Genomic DNA, 5,909 nt, shown 5'->3' with positions numbered 1-5,909 from the left:
TTCATTCTGAATCAACTATGCCCCACCGTTAGCTTCCTCTGTAGTTCAGAACTGAATTCCCATGACCTTTAACCTCTAGAAATCCAGTCACCTCCCCAAATTGGGATGTGCAGGGCAACAGTGAACTGTATAACCGGACCCAGTGTGCTTACAAAACAAACAAACAAACAAACAAACAAACAACCTTCTTCCTTTTTTTCTTTTTTTAGAAATTTATTTATTTTAGGCTGCTTTGGGTCTTCATTGCTGCACGCAAGCTTTCTCCAATTGTGGCGAGTGTGGGCTACTCTTCCTTGCGGTGCGCGGGCTTCTCATTGCGGTGGCTTCTCTTGTTGTGGAGTACGGGCTCTAGGCGTGCGGGCTTCAGTAGTTCTGGCACGTGGGCTCAGTAGTAGTGGCTCGCAGGCTCTAGAACACAGGCTCAGCAGTTGTGGCGCACAGGCCCAGTTGCTCCGCGGCATGTGGGATCTTCCCGGACCAGGGCTCGAACCCGTGTCCCCTGCATTGGCAGGCGGATTCTTAACCACCGCGCCACCAGGGAAGTCCCCCATTTTTTTTATTTTCAAGCTTTCTATTTCATATTAAGTGTCTCCGCTCTAAATTGGACATAGCTGTATGTTGTTCGTCTATCCAATCTGAGATTCTCTATCATTATTAGGTGAGTTTAATCGTTTATATGCAGTGCCATTCTTTGGCCTTATTTCTAGACCAGTGACTCTCAACAGGGGCAATTTTGCTTCCCCCAACACCACCAAGGGCCATTCGGCAAATGTCTGGCAATACTTTTTGGTTTTTACGATGAGAGAGTGATGGCGCTATTGACATCTAATGGGTGAGGAGGCCAGGGATTCTGCTAAACACCTACAATGCACAGTATGGTCCCCCACAGCAGAGAAGTTGTTCTAGATGTTTGGGGGTGTCGGGGAGGGGGAAATTCTCCCCCTATTCCTCTTGAGTTTTTGTGACTGGACTAATAATAAAATGGACATAAGACAGATTAACAGGAGAAAAAGAAGCAACTTTTAATTCACGTACTCAGAGGTCTTATAGAAATAGGACATAAGAAGTGGCTGAAATAGCTTTTACACTTTTACACTTTTTAGACAAATAAACAAATTTCTCTGAGGAATTTCTGGGATGAATTGATAAGACAAAGAAAGTTAGGTTTGGGGTGCTTAATTAGTAAGGAATCTAAAGAGTCTGGTCTTGGGGTAGTAAACTAAAGAAGTAACGAGGTTTGTTTGTATAGATTTCTTGGCCCAAATTCCCTGTCTCTGGGTTCTTCTACCTCCAGATGCAGGGAGTGCACCTTTCACATGGGAGATTTATTTCCTGCTTTCAGGGAAACTAAAAGGAGAGTCAGAGTATCCCTCTTGCATCAGCCATTTCTCAAGTAACTTTAATTCAGAGTAATCAGTACGCCATTGAGGCATATCTTGGGGCAGCTTGCCCTGGGCCCTAACAGAGGTTACACATTCTATTTCTCAATAACTAAATCCTAGGTATGTAATCATTGACATTGCTGAGCTGTGAATCACTGACTCACTATACACCCAATAAAAATAACCACCAAAAATGTTCCATCTGCTGATTTCCAAAGGCTCCTAATCACTGCATCACATGCTTAGCAATACCAGAAACTGTTGTTGATTAACAAATACTGATCCAGAACTGCCTCTATCTATGTCCCCCAGGAAACCCACTTGCTTGACCCTCAAACCCCTTAATTACCAACAATGAATCACTAAGAGGTGTGAATTTCATAAGACTAAGGCCCCACACAGATCATAGAGAGCATAAGTCACATTGCAGTCACTAGGCATATAGGCCCTAACCATTGATCCCCAGAGCATCCACATCCCAGACGCCACCCCCCAATCACTACCTTGCAGACAACCACAATCACTGACTTCCGTAGGCCTCCCAATCATTCACCTACACATTTCCCTCAATCAACAACTCTTACAGGCCCTCAGTTGCTTTAAGAGAACTCCATGTTCCTACCCCTTACAGACCCCCAACCCCTGACATCAACAGATCCCAAATCATCGACCCAGTAGGCACCTAAAACCTGATATCCAAGGACTCCTACCTCTGACCCAACAGACATCAAATAGCTGCATAGATTCTTGCACAGTGAAGTCTAAAGTCTACTAATCACTGACACACACCCCCTACATATTCCCATCACTGATTCCTCCACAGAATATTAATCACTAAAGAAGATATACAGATGGCAAATACACATATGAAAAGATGCTCAACATCATAGGGAATTACAAATTAAAGCAATAGTGGGATACGATTACATACCTATCAGAAAGGCTAACATCCAAAATACTGACAATACCAAATGCTGGTGAGGATGTGGAGCAACAGGAACTCTCATTTGCTGGTGGGAATGCAAAATGGTACAGCCACATTGGAAGAATTTGGCAGTTTCTTGCAAACCTAAATATAGGGCTACCATATGGCCCAGGAATTGTGCTCCTAGGTATTAATATTAACCCAAATGAGCTGAAAACTTATGTCCACACTGAAACTTAGACAGGGATGTTTACAATAACTTTATTCGTAATTGCTGAAAACTGGAAGCAACCAAGATGTCCTTCAAAAGGTGAATGGATAAATAAACTATGGTACGTCCACACAATAGAATATTATTCAGCAATAAAAGGAAACGAGCTATCAAGCCATGAAAAGACACGGAGGAACCTTAAATGCATATTGCTTAGTGGAAGAAGCCAGTCTGAAAAGGCTACATACTGTATGATTACAACATTCTGGCAAAACAATTAAGACATGTACACCCGTGTTCAGAGCAGCACTATTCACAACAGCTAAGCAGTAGAAGCAATCCACATGTCCACTGATGGATGAATGGATCAACAAAATGTGCAAAGACAAATACTGCCTGATTCCATTTTTATGAGGTATCTTAACTGGCCAAATTCCTAGAAACAGAAAGTAGAAATGTGGTTAACCAGAGGCTGGGGGAGGGGGAAATAGGAAGTTGCTGTTTAATGTGTACAGAGTTTCAAATTTGCAAGATGAAAAAGTTCTTGAGATCTGTTGTACAACAATGTGAATGTACTTGACGCTACTGAGCTGTACACTTAAAATGGTTAAGACGGTAAATTTTATGGTTTTTTTATCACAATAAAAATGTTAAAAATTATAGAGATAGTAAAAAGATCAGTGGTTGCCAGAGTTTCATGTGGTGGCAGAAGGATGAATAGGTGGAGCACAGGGGATTTTTAGGGCTGTGAAACTATTCTGTATGTTACTGTAATGCTGGATACATTATTATACATTTGTCCAAATCCATAGAACTTCACAAAACAAAGGGTAAACCCTAAAGTAAACCACGGAACTTTAGTTAATAATGTATCAGCCTTAGCTCATGAATTGTAACAAATGTAACACGCTAATGCAAAATGTTAATAACAGGGGTGATGAAATTAAATTGATATTTTAAAGGCAGGACCAGAAAACTTAAACATCAAATTCCCTCTGTGTGTTGTTTGGGCCTCCTCCCTCCCTCCGTAATGTGCAGTGTACATCTGTGTTACACATTAACCAGAGCACCTAAAAAGATGGGAGTGCCTGCTTGATGGTAAAGATCCATTTTTTTCCCTTTCTTCTGAAGCTAGCAATGTAACTTCTTAAAAGGATAGCATTTGGGCTTCCCTGGTGGCGCAGTGGTTGCGAGTCCGCCTGCCGATGCAGGGGACACGGGTTCGTGCCCCGGTCCGGGAGGATCCCACATGCCGCGGAGCGGCTGGGGCCGTGGGCCATGGCCGCAGGGCCTGCGCATCCGGAGCCTGTGCTCTGCAGCGGGAGAGGCCACAACAGTGAGAGGCCCGCGTACCGCAAAAAAAAAAAAAAAAAAAAAAAAAAAAGAATTACTCAATATCAGGACTTCCCTGGTGGTGCAGTGGTTAAGAATCCACCTGCCAATGCAGGGTTCTATCCCTGATCCAGGAAGATCCCACATGCTGAGGAGCAACTAAGCCTGTGCGCCACAACTACTGAGCCCGCGTGCTGCAACTACTGAAGCCTGCGTGCCTACAGCCCGTGCTCCACAACAAGAGAAGCTACCTCAATGGCACTGCAGTGAAGAGTAGCCCCCACTCGCTGCAACTAGAGAAAGCCCACGTGCAGCAATGAAGACCCAATGCAGCCAAAAAAAAAAAAAAAGAATTACTCAATATCACTAAAAACTATAGGCATAAAATTTAATGAATATATTATTCGCAATAGACCCCTAAGTATGGAAAACGCTGTATATACAGTTTTGTTTAAATAAATTATGTTATAGCAACATACTCTAATACTGTTTAGCTAAAAAGAACAATATATTTATTTTTTCAAAATTCCTCAAATTTTTATTGAGTGACTACCATAAGTGTTGACTGTACAGGAATAAAACAACAAACAAACAAAACAAAGACCCTGCCCTCTGGGCCTTACATCCTAGTAGCTAGATGAGGTTAATGTTGCTGTAAAAGCAGCAAAATATTTAAATAACAATATCAAGGAGACTGAAGCTGAGAAAAAAAGGAATGGGCTGAAAATATAAATCTTGTGATGGCTGGTATAGAGATGCCAATTAAAACATGGAAGCCGATGACGTCACCTCATTTTCATGCTGAAATTCTCAAAGCTAGTCTGAACACAAGAGGCCATAATCTTTTTTTTTTTTTTTTTGGCCATGCCACATGACATGTGAGATCTTAGTTCCCCAACCAGGCATTAAACCAGCACTCCCTGCAGTGGAAGCGAGGGGTCTTAACCACTGGACCACTAGGGAATTCCCAAGAGACCATAATCTTGTGGTTCTCCTATGAGATGTCCTGATACACTGTCTTAAGATGTCTGAGTAGAAGGATGTGAGCTCACCCCTTCTTACGAAAACACCAAAATCACAGCTAACTGCTGAACAACCATTGACAAAAAACGCTGGAACCTACCAAAAAAGATACCTGACATCCGTAGACAAAGAAGAAGTCACAACGAGACAGTAGGAGGGTACAATCAAATCCCATACCCACTGGGTGGGCTACCCAAAAACTGGAAAATAATTATACCACAGAAGTTCTCCCACAGGAGTGAAAGTCCTGAGCCCCACATCAGGCTTCCCAGCCTGGGGGTCCAGCAACCGGAAGAGGAGCCCCCAGAGAATCTGGCTTTGAAGGCCAGTGGGGTTTGATTGCAGGAGCTCCACAGGACTGGGGGAAACAGAAACTCCTATGAGATGTCCCAGCAAAAGGCCCTCTACTCATGCCAGCTGCTCTCACATGCAGGACTTGGGTACTTCCTCCAAGGCTAAGGCCATGAGGATGGTATTCTCCAGAGCACCTTGGGACAGTACACGTCATTGACACAGGGCACACTTTCAGGACACATATGTTAAATAGTGCAGTAGAAAATGTAGAACCTGAAAAAAGAATTGCATCATGACAACACAATATACTAAAATAGATATGCACATGCAAAGGGAATGTGAATAAGAAAAATACTTTTAGGATATTTCTATCCTGCCAGTCAGGGTCCTGGCAGAACACAGATGGCACCCTCAAACTGGGTACTTCAAGAGGACTAAGAAAATGGCAAAAGTGTGGGCAGGGGTAGAAAAGCCACAGAAGGTGTATAGTACCATGGATCTGAAAACCAGGATCCCTCAAGGACTAGCCAATAGCTTATAGTGGGGAGGGGAGAGAGACAGATTGAAGGGCTGCCTGCCAGGAACTCGGAATGTGAACACATGAAACACAGGTCACTTCACAGGGACCTGATGTCCCCAGACAGCAAGTGCATGTGGGGATCTCAGGTGCCACTTGCTCCCCAGCCAGACCCAGACTAGCCCAGTCCCTCCCAATGGCCTCTGCAGTGCATCTTCCAGCCCT

Source organism: Delphinapterus leucas, chromosome X (assembly GCF_059928025.1).
Source record: "Delphinapterus leucas isolate spDelLeu-1000000601 "Yukka" chromosome X, BTC_Dleu_Yukka2, whole genome shotgun sequence".
Classification (NCBI taxonomy): Eukaryota; Metazoa; Chordata; class Mammalia; order Artiodactyla; family Monodontidae; genus Delphinapterus; species Delphinapterus leucas.
This window is presented reverse-complemented; position numbering follows the sequence as displayed.